The 15,841-nt window shown below is 37.7% G+C and overlaps 1 long non-coding RNA gene across 1 annotated transcript in view; it reads left to right on the top strand.

Annotated features, from left to right (window-relative positions):
• LOC107680492 (uncharacterized) overlaps positions 1–15,841 on the top strand; it is a 54,060-nt gene that overhangs the window by 37,369 nt on the left and 850 nt on the right. The gene's annotated exons all lie outside the window — the stretch shown is intronic.

Genomic DNA, 15,841 nt, shown 5'->3' on the forward strand with positions numbered 1-15,841 from the left:
GTGCGGTGACTGACTGCCACACATACTCTTCAGAACATTAGATTCATCCGCGCTGGAGCACAACCCACGCAAATAGATAATTCCGCACACAGCTGCAATTCCAGGTTTTCAAACAGAGATGGCGACAAAGAGGCAAAACTTACGGACTGCAGCTTTAACTAAAAAAAAATATTAAAATAAAATAGTTACAACAGTTTTTGAAATGTACTGAAATTGGTGCAGAGAATCATGCAGTTTTACTAGTACTGGACATGAAAACACTAGTGGTGTTTGCTTAGGCAAGAATGAACAACCTGGCAACACCAAAGCAGTAACTAGCAGAACACTGTATCACTGTGTCTGTAAATTGTGCACAGGTAAGCACCACCTTTTCTTTGATCATTCATGTCAAAATAGACATGTGCAACAGCTAAACTCTTTCATATCTTGTAAAGAGTTATCCTGCCTTTGTGATCTAATAAGCAAATCTGTCCAAACCCAGATCAGATGTGTGGCTTTCACTTGACTCACACCTGGCTCTTACAGGAAGCCAGAGGGAAACTTACCGGGGTCTCCCTTTCATGCTTCTTTGAACATATTCTCTTCAAACGCATAGTCTTACTGCACACTAAATTACTCACATACAGCAGCTGCGTTCTGAATATTCACAATCATGACTCAGTGACAACTTCAGTCTGACACTTCTTTCATTTCAAAGGGTTCCTGTGATCTGTACTTAAGGACAGTATTTTTTTCTTCAGTATTTGCCAGCAAACCAGCCCATGCTGGCAAGTGTTTTTCAGTAGTGATTAGTCTTTGAGGGTCCTGGCTGTACATCAAGGCTGGGTGTTACCAGCAGACAGTCAGATTGAGTTTGATAAGAAGCTACGAGGCCCCTGTTTACGGCATTAGTCAGAGCAATTTTCTCAGTCTAATTCAATGACTGATTTATGAATTGCTAGTTTAAGAAGACCTGCAAATTGTCTTCAGCTGTTTATAAGTATCAGTTCTACAACTTATGTGTGGAAAGACATATGTCACCAAAGCGGCAAAGAATAAAGTCTTAAATTTGAAAGTTGGAATGCATTAACAGGAAGAGGAACTTTTTTAACTGAATTCTCTGAGGGATCTGTTTATTACCATAGAGTGCAAAGAATTAAATGTGACCAGATAACTCATCACTCACTTATCATTTACCGCAGTATCAGAACATCAGAAAAGCTCCTAAAGTCTCAGTAGAAGAGACAGATTGAGGATCAAACTGAGGATCAATCATTCTAGAAGACTGTGGATGATTATATCCAAAGCAACTTGCCTTGCCTTGCTTCAAAGCACAGCGTTTGCTCTACCAACCTCCTGTTTACCAGTCGTAATATTAGACTACCATGACTTGGATGGATGGATAGATAGATGAAGAAAGAGATGATGATCTGAAAGAGAATGACCGAGGGGGGTGGGGGAGTTAAAATTCCTTAAATCCCAGTTATTAGATTAAATCCTGCTCGCTGAGTGTCATGTGAGGATGGACTGTTTCATAATTCCTTTATGAAATCATAAAGCTCTGAAGAAATGAGACTTTGCTTCACTTTGTGGCTGTGTAAATGATTAAAGTTATTATTCCAACACTCATTACAATCAGTAAGGTTTTGAATTCTCGCTCTTTTTCTTGTTTGCAACGGTTTGCAATGCCATATGTCAAGGCATACGTGAGTATCGCTTCTATTCAAAGTCAAAGTCAAAGTCACTTTTATTGTCACATCACCACAGCACATGTGCCTTGGTGAGTGAAATTCTTGGGAGCGTGCTCCAGACAGTGCAGAAACTATTTACATATAAACATACAGATGACAATGTGCAATATGCACATACATATAGTCAGTACACACAGTGTACTATTAGACATACTTACAGTTAGCACTACACATTATACACAGTATGTACATGCAGTTAGCAATACACATTTATACACAGTATGTACACATTCTACATTATGTAAACATCTATACACAAAATGGTGCAACAGATTATACATTAACTGGATACGCAAAATGTCATGGATGTGCATTGGATGGTATCCAGTGGTAGCAGATAGATTATTGTGTTTAAATGCAGTGTGTATGTATAGTCCAGTATTGAACTGTGTATTATTCTTAGTGTGTGATGCATGTATATTTCCAAATCTGACAGCATTGCAGCCAAAAGCATGCATGCTTCTTTGATGGAAATAGCTCCAATAAAAGCTGATGAATCATTAGTCAGAACGCCCTTGCACAAGCTGCTGCTGCTTTTGTGGGAGGTGATGAATATCTTGTTATATGCGATGTATTTTCTCTTCTTTGCTGCAGCCAGTCCAAAATTACTGTGCACAATCCTGACTTTAGCTATTTGAATTCAAAACAAATTAATTGCACGGTTTACTTTCACGGGGACCATTTCATTCGCAAAAGGAAGTAAGCAAGATAGTGGTGCAAACATTTCCAAAAAGGGAAGCTTAATTGATACATCTTTTCCTAATAAAAACATGCTTAAACAAACCTAAAATGGTTTGCTAGTCTTGCTGGTTTTAGATGGTTTAAACTGGTCTTCCTGGCTTGCCTAGATGGTGTTTAGCTGGTTTATCTATGCAGCTAGTTGAAAAGTGCTCAGAATCCCTCTAAAACTCTTAAATAAACCAACATGACCAGCTAAAACCAACAAAACATTTTATGCTGGTTTAAGAAGTTGCAAGCCAGTTGTGAAGGATGCAATTGTGAAGGATGCAACAGACCCATATGATCTAGAGCTTGATTACTGGATTGCAAAACACAGCGTAAATAGTTATAAAGTCGTGATAGCGTGTGTTTGTGACCGAGATGGACTTTTAAGAAATCAATACAAGGCAGCACAGATGCTGATCTGATGTCTGTAGCACAGGAAGTCATGTCTGAAAGTCATTAACAGTCTGTCTGTAGCAGTGAGACCATGAGGAAGAAAGATCAGACAGCCATTAGCATTAGCACTAAACAGGGTCCTGTTTATACCATCTGGAAAGTCTCGCCCCTCAGCCATCTTGGCTCACGAACCAGGGTTTTCCCTCCGTGAGTCACTGCCGACTGATAAACTTTCTCTCTCCCCTCTACCCCGCCACTTCTTTTACTTTTCTCTCGCCCACTCTCTCAGCAGACCGGGGTGTGCCCACAAGGAAGAGACAGAGACGTTCAGGGAGTCACAGGGCTGAGCTACAGTCTGGGAGACTGGGAGGAGACAGACAGGCAGAAAAATTACACACAGGGCGGGATTTCCTTGTGACTGTCTCAAACCATGCAAACGCATGCAAATATTTTGCAAATGGTTTTTCTTGCGAATGCAACTTTTGGGGTTTATACAAGTCTGTTTCCCCCAGGAACCATTGACTGGTTAGTTGAGTCAGAGGTTTAAAAGCTACGTTGACTTTCAGTTAATCAGTTGTCATTTGAACATCTGAATACGTTTCACTCTTTATCATCATCCCTGAAACATCCTGCACACCCTGTACACACACATCTGTGTCAGCAGACCATGGCTTACCTCCAGTTTTTACATTTGTGTCATTTATCTAACAGCCAGGAGTCAGTAGTTGTTAATTAGTTGTTAATCCTAAATGATATAGACTACTATACAATATGCACTATGTGCTGTATGGATTATATAAGGTTATTTTGTCATTCAACATCATAGTCATACCTGTAACCATGAAGAGCATGAATTGTCCAACAAGCCACACTTTGTTTTTTCTGGTTAAGTGCATCATCCAGATATATTAGAAGTGTAATTTTCATTTTGGAATTTTCAGTGAACTCACTAATCACACCATTTATACTAAAAACACAGTGCATAAGTATGTGAATTGGGACGCACCTAGAGTTCGCAGTGTACTTCACTACTTCCCTAATGTGTTTGACGCTTAATGATCTAGAACAGAACATTTGTGCCTCATTCAGTGAGAATACCGTGTTTCTGATGAATATCTGGCCCACCAGAATGATTTGATTATCTATGCGATGATTTTCCTTGAATGGCTGATCTGTTGTGAAATGTAGTGGCGTAAACCATAAACGGATCTGAGAGTTCTTACTATATGTGTCATATTATGGTGCTACACAGAGCTCATGTTTAATGTTTCAAATCTCTTGATGTTTAATTTCCGTTTGAATACTATTTAATTGTTGTTTTGCCCTGTTGAAAAAAACAGCATATGCTGGTTAGGTATGTTTTGACGCTGGGATGCTGGTTTAAGCTGGTCCTTTGCTGGTTTAAACTGGTCCTTTGCTGGTTTAAACTGGTCCTTTGCTGGTTTAAACTGGTCCTTTGCTGGTTTAAACTGGTCCTTTGCTGGTTTAAACTGGTCCTTTGCTGGTTTAAACTGGTCCTTTGCTGGTTTAAACTGGTCCTTTGCTGGTTTAAACTGGTCCTTTGCTGGTTTAAACTGGTCCTTTGCTGGTTTAAACTGGTCCTTTGCTGGTTTAAACTGGTCCTTTGCTGGTTTAAACTGGTCCTTTGCTGGTTTAAACTGGTCCTTTGCTGGTTTAAACTGGTCCTTTGCTGGTTTAAACTGGTCCTTTGCTGGTTTAAACTGGTCCTTTGCTGGTTTAAACTGGTCCTTTGCTGGTTTAAACTGGTCCTTTGCTGGTTTAAACTGGTCCTTTGCTGGTTTAAACTGGTCCTTTGCTGGTTTAAACTGGTCCTTTGCTGGTTTAAACTGGTCCTTTGCTGGTTTATGCTGGTCCTTTTGCTGGTTTATGCTGGTCCTTTGCCAGCACATGACCAGCATAAACCAGCAAAAGGACCAGCATAAACCAGCAAAGGACCAGCTTAAACCAGCATCCCAGCGTCAAAACATACCTAACCAGCATATGCTGGTTTTTTCAACAGGGAGTATATCACTTCATTAGCTTAGCATTCTAATGTTCTTCATTACAGTGTGTTTCTATACTTATTAAAGTATCATAACATTAGCTTAGCAACATGCTATGTTATTCACTAGCATGTTACGTTTATTAGAGTGGAAAGCCATTAGCTTAGCAACATGCTAATGTTTTTCATTAATATGTGTTTTATGCTTATCAGAGTATGATGTCATTAGCTACTTCATTAGATTAGCATGCCAATGTTCTTCACTACGGTGTGTTTCTATGCTTATCAAAGTATCATAACATTAGCTTAGCAACATGCTATGTTATTCACCAGCATGTATTATGTTTATTTGAGTAGCAAAGCAGCAATTTGCTAATGAGTATCAGGTCATTAGTTTTTCAAAATGCTAATACTTTTCCACTGTTATGCTTATTAGATTTTCATGTCATCATTACCCTAGCAACATGTCAATATTTTTCACTAGTATGTGTTTTTATGCTTATCTATCTGAATGTAACGTCATTAGCAAACAACATGCTAATGTCAATTCTGAGTTTCCCATATTTGTGCTTTATGTATAAGAGCATTTGGGGGCATGCAGAGCTGTAGAGAACATTTGAAATAGATGAGGTTTCATTTGAGTTAGCATGCTGCCTTAGAAGGTAGCTGCCTATGCATCATATTCAACATCATATTCATGTTCATATTAGACCGTTTAAAATTACAGCATCACCCTGTGCATACCGGTCGTGCATATTCAAGAAAACCAAAAAATGCACATATAAGCACACAGATCTGTAATTTATGTAGAACTCTAGCAGGAATATAGAAATTGAGTAACAAATTTACTGATTGAAGCAACACTTTCTTTCCATGGTAGTCAGTGACAGTTACTGTGTAAAATGTCAATGCAAATATTTTTCCTGAAGTGACGCATGTTGTTGCAGTGGTAAATGTGCTGCAGGCTGTGAGAAAGCTGATGTCTGCTGTCTGCAGGATCGTGTCATGGCTGATCTCTGAGTTTCTGCTGACCACACAGTGACATCAGTGTGAGTGTGTGTGTGTGTGTGTGTGTGTGTGTGTGTGTGTTTGTGTGTGTGTGTGTGTGTGTGTGTGCTTGTGTGTGGTCAGCAGCAGGTGTGTTGGCAGAGTGACGCTGTTAAATGACAACAGCTGCATGTCTTCTTTAAAAATTGGAGGTACCAGATTCGGTCACACCTGGCTGTCCTGTTTCTAACTAAACAGTTACACCATGGCTTGACCTCTTCACCTCCTCACTTCCCTAAACACAATCATCACAGAACTACGGACAGTGTGCAAATTATATTTCAAGGGGATAACAATTTCTGTGAATTTCTGGGTATTTTTCAGGGTTCAATCTGGTAAAGTTTGGCTTGCTCTAATCAAAAGTAATTTTTTTATGTTTTTAGATTTATTAAAAGTTTGTTTTGTTGAGGTGGGGGTTGATATATTTGAGTAGTTGATGCATAACATGTCAACTGAGTATATAGGGTACATAATTTATGAAGGAGAGTGTACTGAATATATTAAGTCCTGTATATGGTTACATTATTTTATCTTATGTTTTTCACAATCTTTTACTTACACTAGTTTATTTTAAATGGTTCTAGAGATTGACAAATTATTTTTTTTTAAATGGTTTTAGATTAAGAGTACTATGCCACACTGCAGGACACGTCAGCTTTCCAATAGTATTTCACTACACCTGTGTGTTATATGTTAATCTGTATTAAAGCCATAATAATAATAGTACTTTTTGCAGATGTACCAATCCTTATGCAATTTAAAAATATACAAACAATGCCCCCAAAATATATTTGCTAAAATGTTTCAAAATATATTTTCTAACCATATATATTTTTGCCCTTTTTTGTATATTTGATGAATATATTTAAAAAATATAAATGCATTTTTAAAGGCATTTTAAAATATATTTTGCCCTCCATATATTTAAATCCAAGAAAAAAACATTCACATGTCACATTATTTGTTGTCTTTTACACGTGTGAATAAATAACACATTTGAATGAAAAATAAATAATGAATAAAGCCTAAATGTAGGCTACTGTAAGATTTGAAATGTATTTTATTGCCCCTGAAATACATTTTGAAATATATTTTGGTATATGAAGTTTGAAACTAAATATATTTTCCATTTCAAAAATATATTTAATTGAGCTTCGCTGTTTACAACATTTATTTAGCATATATTTAAAATATGGTCAAGAAAAATGTGGCCAGAAAAAAATGGTGACGTTAATTTTTAAAATTGGCCAAAAATATTTCCCACATTTATATCTGATAATATCTCAAAAATGTGTTTAGTCTTCATGACCCTTTCTAATTTCTGACTAGTCACTATCAGTGTAGACACACTGCAGATGTTTAGGACATCTCTCCGTCTCAGTTCTGTTTTCTGTGTAAATCAAGAGAAACTCAGATACTTGTAAAACTCTGATGCTACAAAACTCATTTTAGGCACTTTCAATTTGAAAGACACATCATGTGTCAGGTTTTCTCAAAGTTCCCAGATTAAACTTTCTCACTTTCAGAGTTTCATTTGTCTTGAACCCACATCTGAGTTCAATTTAGAGACATCAACAACTCAAAAGTCTTCATTAATTAGCCATGAACCAAACCAACCAGCAATGAGGGGAATCACAACATTACAAAATTTGATTCAAAGCAAGTATATGAAAATCAGTCAAAAAGAAAAAGGTATAAGACAGTACTTAATGGGTTTAATGAGGGAAAGAACTACAATCCCATGAAGCACTGCGAATGACATAAACCAAAACTGACAGAGAAATATAAAACTATACATCTAAAATTCTTGCTTGTATCCATAGAAACAATATATTTTCAGTTTATTGCATAATATACATGTATACAAATTACTTAAGTATTTAGAAAGTGTAAAGAGGCCGACTCGATTATGTCATTTGCAGTGCTTCATGGGAGTGGGCGGAGCTAAAGATCTTGTTTGGCGCTCTTTGCTCACTGCGACTCTCTGATTGGTGGAATTCTCTGTTCAGCATCAAAAGTAATGTATTTTTCCACCACAAATGGGTAGATTACTTACAAATTGTAGTCTGTTACTGATTCCAAATTACATGACAGAAATTGTAGTTAGTAATGTAATCCATTACATTACACATTTTAGGTAACTACTCTTAGATTACTTTTAGATTACTTTTAACCTAACTCATTTATCACATTGATTTAAATAGGATAATCTTAAAAATATGGAACCCGACTCTATATCTGTGTGTGAATAAATATAAAGAAACAGCTTTCATTGCGGTTTCTTGCTTTCAGAGTTGTCAGAGTGCACACTGTCTTGTTATGGCCAGAAATATCCCATTTAACATAATATCAGATATGATTGTTTCAGTGTGCAGCTCGGTACTAATTTAGAAGGCTGTGACATTTATGTGGGATCAACGTTTAGGCATAGACACATATTTTTATATCGAAAATGAGGGAGAAGGGAGAAGCTGTCTGGTCAATGCGTCCCCACATTTAGATCGGCGCCCTTCCGAGGAGGGTTTGATTGTGTACAGGCCAGATAGGCATATTAGGGCGATTTGGGTTTAGCCAAAGTCTGTAGACGAACAAAATGATTTAAATATGGAGCTTCTCGCCGCATTTCTAACCTGAGAGGAGGGTTGTGTTGGAGGTGGTTATTACTCCTATGATGATCGGGTGGAAGCACTCTCTGCCCAGACACTTTTCCCAGCCTGTGGCATGAGTGAGTCAGCCAGGGATCTTTCTGAGCGTCCATAAATAAGCAGATTAACATGTTTCCCAGCCGTAGCCACTGTACGCAAACCTGTCTGGAATGTTCTGGCCTTTCTGTTTTGCACATTCTTCCTCACCTTACTGAGCAGCTCTCCACTGGGAGCCATTGGAAATGCTAAACATATCCTGAAAAATGGAGCAGGGATTCTGGTTTCTGGATGCCAGAGTTTCGGGCAGCAAGAGCAATTGTGGGACAATTGAATGAGTCAACTTTCCAGTGCTACTCTTCCATACCCCCATACAAAACCATGCACACACACACCACCCCTCCCGTCTTCTCTTTGTTGGTCAGAAAATAGGGCTAACAAGAGGGTGTGTGTGTGCATGGCAATGGGGTCGTTTCTATTTTTAGTGTCGGTAAGTTGCATTGAGTCAGCCCTGAGTTTGAGGTCGGGGGGCTCAGTCTCTTTGATCATAATTATAACTCAGAAACTCTGGACACATAGCTACCAATTCAAGAGCAAAATATACAATGTCTTTAGAGCAATTTTGTCATCTTGACATTTTGTAAGCCTATCCTGCATTTTACATTTCTCAACTGTGCATTTAACTATATAGATTCTACAAGTTTGGAAAATACACAGAGCACATGAATCTAACTATTCGGGTTTTGTTAGGCAGAATGACACAAACTTACAAGACTTTGCGTTTGTGTTGTGGTGTGAGAAAGTTGGTTTGTTTTGTGTTTATAGCTATGCACTTTCCATGGAAGTCTATGGGGCAAGGCATTGCACCAATCTGAAAAAAAGTGCATTTTATACTTGTCTAAATGATGATTTTGTTCAGTTCAGTCTAGGGCTGACAAGATGCGCGTTAAATATCGCATGCGATTAATCGTGCAGCCCTAGTTCAGTCTAAGAGCAAGTGCCCATTGGGGGAAAAGAGTTTAAACAGTATTTTCACTTTCAATAGTATTAGTAAAAGTTTAAATAGTATTTCCACTTGAAAGCAGAGAGTTGATGTCTAGATACTGACTAGCTGCAGAAATTATTGTGAGTTAGTACATAACAGAAAATATGATACATATAAAAAAAATTCAAAAACAGTACTCATTATGACTTTCTAAATTGTCTATTTGGATTAACTAATTTAAACATTGATTTACAAAATTATTTTAGTTTTATCTAAAGTGCAAATTCTACTGTCATATTATAGCTAATTTAGCTTTTGGTTATGCTGAAATTAAGTTGTGAAAAGTAAAAAAAAAAAAATGATATACCATGTAATTTATAAGATGCCTTAAAGGTCCCATGACATGCTGCTTTTTGGATGCTTTTATATAGGCCTAAGTGGTCCCTAGTACTGTATCTGAAGTCTCTTTCCCGAAATTCAGCCTTGGTGCAGAATTTCAGCCACTATGAGCCAGTCCCACAATGAGCTTTCCTTAGGACGTGCCATTTCTGTGTCTGTAGCTTTAAATGCTAATGAGGAGGAGAGAGGCGGGGCAACTGCCATGCTTCGCTCGTTTGCAAGCCATGATGTCTCTCGAGGAAAAAAAAAATATTGCGCTCGCCTCGCACGGTAGTAGCTCATTTTCTCATGGGCGGGCCAAATTCTCTGGGCGGGCAAAGCAGAGAAAGGGGAGGTAACCTTTCCCCGTATGACGACATAAAGGGAAGATTCCAGATTGGACCATCTGAGCTTTCATTTTCTCAAAGGCAAAGCAGGATACCCAGGGCTCGGTTTACACCTATCGCCATTTCTAGCCACTGGGGGACCATAGGCAGGCTAGGGGAACTCATATTAATGTTAAAAAACCTCCTAAAGTGACATTTTCATGCCATGGGACCTTTAAGAAAAGATGTTGATTAAATTTATTAAAAATAAATTTATAAAATGTATTTAAAGTAATTTTTTTGCTTTGTATGAATGTTTTTGTCTTTGGGAAAAGAAATATTAAATCAAAATGTAAGATTTAAACGTAAATATAAGTTATATGCACCATAAGTTATGTTTGCCATATGCACAAGCACACCAGACAATGGTATGCTTGTGCATAAAATTCATCCTAAATCCAATTTTCCATTAACTGAAGTTCGATCTATCTTGTAGTCAAGATTAGGTGATTAACGATTTGTCTCAAATCCAGTGGGAATACCTCTGCTGACATTAATAAGAACCACTAACAGAAACTGCCGTTTCTGCAGTTTGGCTTTAGTCACCACACCCTGCAACTCCCACTGTCTCTCCCTCTCTCTCACCCCGTCCCACAGCCCACCCAACCCCTCCAACCACCTATCCACTGCGGCTGGGGCTCGGGATGGGTGAAGTTCAAATGGGCTGCACTTAAAGATTCCTTTCAACTCTGTGGGTCAGTCAGACCTGTTGGCGTGAGTGTAAACCTCACTCTGAAACGTCCACATGAAGGCCTTGTGTCATTAAAGGCTTCCTGCCGCTTTTGCACGTACCTTTCAATTAACTGCCACCTCAAACAAAGACACATGCACATGGGGCCAAACAATGGCTTCTCTTGTGTTAGTGAAGCCTGAGGTGAAATTCCACTGTTGGTAAATTTGAGTTACCTTGGAAAGACCTCGGCAGAGCATGGAGGACACTTGAAGTGCACAACGTTTGGCGTTTATGTGAAAGGCATGCTGTGCTTGGAAAGACTTCAAAAGGAAAAAAGTCATGCACGAATTTAAGGCGTGCAATGCATGAAAAAAACTGCATGCAGGCTTATTAGCGTGAAGCGGATATTTTGTGTATTGGTTGTCTTTGTCAGCTTGCATAAAATTCAAACTATAGCAATACTGCAACCCCATACTAAAATAAATACATGCATGTAGTGCATTAAAAATAGAATGCAGACTTTTTGCAAAACATGATGTGTAGACTTCTCTAGCAAACACTTGTTGGCTTGTTGCAACAGTATAGTGCATGTGTTTGTCTTTGTCATTATAAACAAAGCTCATGACTTGGAAATACAGCTCAAACTATAGCATTACTGCAACACCTTAATAACTTAATGCACACATGCACTGAAATACAGCATGCAAGCATATTGGGATGTTTGAGGAGCATATTGTGTAAGTGTTGGTTGTTTTTGACAACATGGTCAAAGTCCATCACTTACAAACACTCAAAAACTCCAACTATAGCAATTCTGCAATATAGCAAAACCTTTACCAGAGGAAATCCATGAATGCATTAAAAACAGCATGCAATGTATTGCTCGGTATAAAGAGTATAGTGCATGCATTGTTGTCTTTGCCAGAACAAAGCTTATGACTTAGAAATACATAAAGCTCAAATCATAGCAGTACTACAGCTCTTATTAAAGGAAATGCATGCATGTGCTGCATAAAAAAAAACAACAACATGCAAGCTTGGACAAAGGACAACATGGACAAAGTCCATCACTTACAAACACTCAAAAACTCCAACTAGGCCTATAGCAATGCTGCAACCCTTTACCGAACGAACTGAATGCATGCAGTGCATTAAAACAGCATGCAAATTAACTGCAAGACATGAAGAGAACGGTGCCTACAGTATGTTATTTGTCATCAAGGATGATGTTCATCACTTGGAAATATATAAAACCTCAACCTACTTACGCAATACTGCAAATACTTGCAAAATGAAACGCATGAATGCAATGTATGGAAAACACCATGTAAGCTCATTGGGATGCCTGAAGAGTATAGTGCATTAAAGGGGTCATATGATGCTTTTTTAAAGATCATTATTTTGTGTATTTGGTGTAACAGAATATGTTGACATGCTTTAATGTTCAAAAACACATTATTTTTCAAATACTGTACATTATTGTAGGTCCTCTATGCCCCGCCTCTCTCGAAAGGAAAACTTGAAATCGCATTATATGACCCCTTTAATTATTGTCTTCTTCAGCATGGACGACTCTCATCACTTGGAAAGCTTAAAAGTATAGCAATGCTGCAACCCCTTGCTAAATGAAATGCAGGCATGCACTGCTTGATAAACAGCGTGCGGGATAATTAGGCAGCGTGAAGAGTGTATTGTGTGTTTTTTTTTTGGTCAGCATTAATAAAGCCTATCAGTTGGAAATACTTAAAAGCTCAAATTATACTGCAACCTCATATTGAATATTTAAGACAGAGTTAAGTGTGAAGCCATAAAAGGCAATGAAATTACCAGTAGAAAACGCTGCCATGTTGTGCTTGTTAAGGCTTTGAATAAAATCTCCACCAGGAGAGAGATTTTGCCCTTGATCTCCCCACTGTAAAGGACTTTAAACAGAACACTATCATTTTTTCACGGGTAGAACTCGCCCATAACACTAAATGAGACCACCTATGATCCAGGCTTTATTTAATTGTTACCATGATATCGCTCTCTGATTCACACTTGCTAAAACCGTAGCCGACTGTAATATATAGGACTGTTCTTTGAATGAAAAGTTCTGTCAGATGCCTGATTGAGCCAGATTTTACACTTATGATGTCTTGTCTGAGACTATGCATGCAATTCTGGATTAGATCTGATTTTATTTCTTATCTTATAAATGTCTCAGCTGGATGTAATTTCCTTTTGTGAAAGTGATCTAGAAAAGGCTATTTTAAACTATCTTACGCACCACATGTTCTCCTGATGCATCACTGGTATCTTCACTGCAGATGGTCTGACACTTCAGACGGCAGTAAAGGCTGAGTCTGTTGGGCTCTGGAGGAGGCCTCATGACTCATGTGAAGAATGGGTAGCGCTCGTAGTCAGACGTCTGCCGATGCTTCTCGATCGAAGACCAAATTAGCAGCAGCAGCAGCTCTCTCAAAGTGAAGACATCAGACGTGCAAGCGTACAATGACACGCTCTCATCTGTGTCAGTGCAAAAGAACAAAGATTACAGCAGGCCAGATTCAGCCAGAAGCACTGACACGACAGTCAGAACAAAATTATAACTGCCACGTCTCTGTTTTATAATATGTTTTTTAGAAGTAGACATTTCTAGATGTGAATCACCTGTGTATATCTACTGTGCCTAATAGTGCTTTTTATATGTGTGTGTGTGTGTGTGTGTGTGTGTGTGTGTGTGTTTTACATATACAATAATCATATTAATCATATTGCATATGCATTTCTATCTCTCTCTATGCATATGCAATATGATTAATATTTGAAATATCATGCATTTCAACTATTTGAAATATTTGAAATGCATAAATGCATATGCTTTAGATGAACATGCTCATGCACAGAAAAAAATGGTGTAGAAAAAAATTTACTACAAAATTGCTTGTTGCACAATTAATCAAAGAAATGGCAAGTAACATTGAATTAAGCGCTTAAGTTTGAAGTAAAAAGACAAAATGTAAACGTCAAATTAAAACTTCAATTTTTTTTTACAAGTATGTGTATGCAAGTCAAGTCACCTTTATTTATATAGCACTTTATTCAACAGAGATCGTTTCAAAGCCGCTGTAAACATGTAAGTAACAGAATCAGTGATGCTAACTTCATGAAATACAAGACAAATCCAAATTCTGCTGTAAAGCAGCTCTAACATATGGAAAGGAAATCAAGAGAATATGCTATTACTCTTCACTAGACAGTTGTTTTTAGAAAATGTTTGTTGGTTAAAATGGTTAAAAAAAAGTTTTTTTATTATTATTATTATATGAAATGAAACTGAATACTAAGATTTTGTTTCTAAGATTTGCCAGATGCGTTTTAAGCTAGATTTTTAAAACATAGTTACTTTTCCTTACATTGGACGCCCGTATTTGTCACTGACCCTAATACATAGAGGTCAGTATAATAGGTGTGGTTTTATTTAATTAAAGACTGGTTTCAATGGGAATCACTGGCATATGCATTCATATGGTAAGTGTGCTTGTTGGTTACAATTCGGGCTAAACTGGGTGGTGGGGGGGGCTTAAAGCAAGTCTATAATTATGGCTAAGATGCACGGCAACTCAGTCCCAGCCGTCCAGCACTGCACACAACTTACAAAAGAGAGGCTCTGTTGAGCTTTCAATCACGGCAAAAATGTTTCGGGCCAATTCAGCAGAACCTCAGGAGGGGCAAGAGAATCCGTCTTGGTTTTTTTTAACATCCATTACAGAATCAAGAAGCCCCTTATTTTATCTACAAGGCCACCACTCCCTGAGATATAAATATAGCCCTGTTGTGCTAAAAATACTCCGGCAGGCCTTTCTATTAATAGCCCTGCTGTCTGAACTAAATACTGTCAGCAACTTTAAATCAGCCAGGGCTTTTGCCAAGTGAAAGAAAAGGCTCTCTGTTTCTGTAACCGCCCCACTTTTTCTCTCACACGCTTTCTGGCTTAACGTCAGCATTCGCCAGCACTTTCGACTCTAGTCACCAGTCACGTTCAGGCAAATTAGTCTTTTAGTCTTTTGCTGCCATTGTGCTGCAGTGTGACGGCTCTAGGGCTGAGCACGCATGCACGCTTTTTCCAGCAGTCTGGAGAGGAACACACAGCTAGCTATTGTCTGGTCAGCTGCGTTGCAAGCGTGCCGCACAATAGCACATATTCTTAAAGCTCACCCACTCCCTGTTTCCACCGTGACTGCAAGTGAAGAGACACGCCAGACCTTCAGTTCACAGCTCACCCAGCTGATTCCTGCAGCAGTCACGTTCACTCCAGCACCTGGGGATGGGTTTCATTAGAACATGTAGATTACTGTTGCTACAAAATGCTACGTGTAACAATATTTGTTTCATTTATAGAGCACATTGCATACACAATGGTAATTCAAAGTGATTTACATAAAAGGATTTAAAATAATCATAATCACGACAGATGAATAAAGAAAACAACAAAAGCAAAGAAATAGTTTATTAATACAAATTAATTTTATTTATACCTGTTTATTTTGATAATTGTATTTGTGTTTTTTGATAATAAAACCTTTTCTATGAACATCTATTATTATTATTATTATTATTATTAATTTTGTCAGTTTTACTTTTCTGAATTAAAATTATTTATATATTTTTGTGATCAAAAACATTAAGGTGGAAATCTTCCTGAATTTTAAAAAATGAAGAGGAAAACAAGATACATTAAGTACTATATTTTATTGAAAAATATTGTATAATATTTTACTTATATATATATATATATATATATATATAGCTTGTGTGTGTGTGTGATATTCAATTTGTCATAAACTGACCAAATGCACAGCTCAAAATTTGTGATTATTTTACTTTCTTTTTTTTC

This window comes from Sinocyclocheilus anshuiensis, unplaced genomic scaffold (genome assembly GCF_001515605.1).
Source record: "Sinocyclocheilus anshuiensis isolate Anshui unplaced genomic scaffold, SAMN03320099.WGS_v1.1 scaffold308, whole genome shotgun sequence".
Lineage (NCBI taxonomy): Eukaryota > Metazoa > Chordata > Actinopteri > Cypriniformes > Cyprinidae > Sinocyclocheilus > Sinocyclocheilus anshuiensis.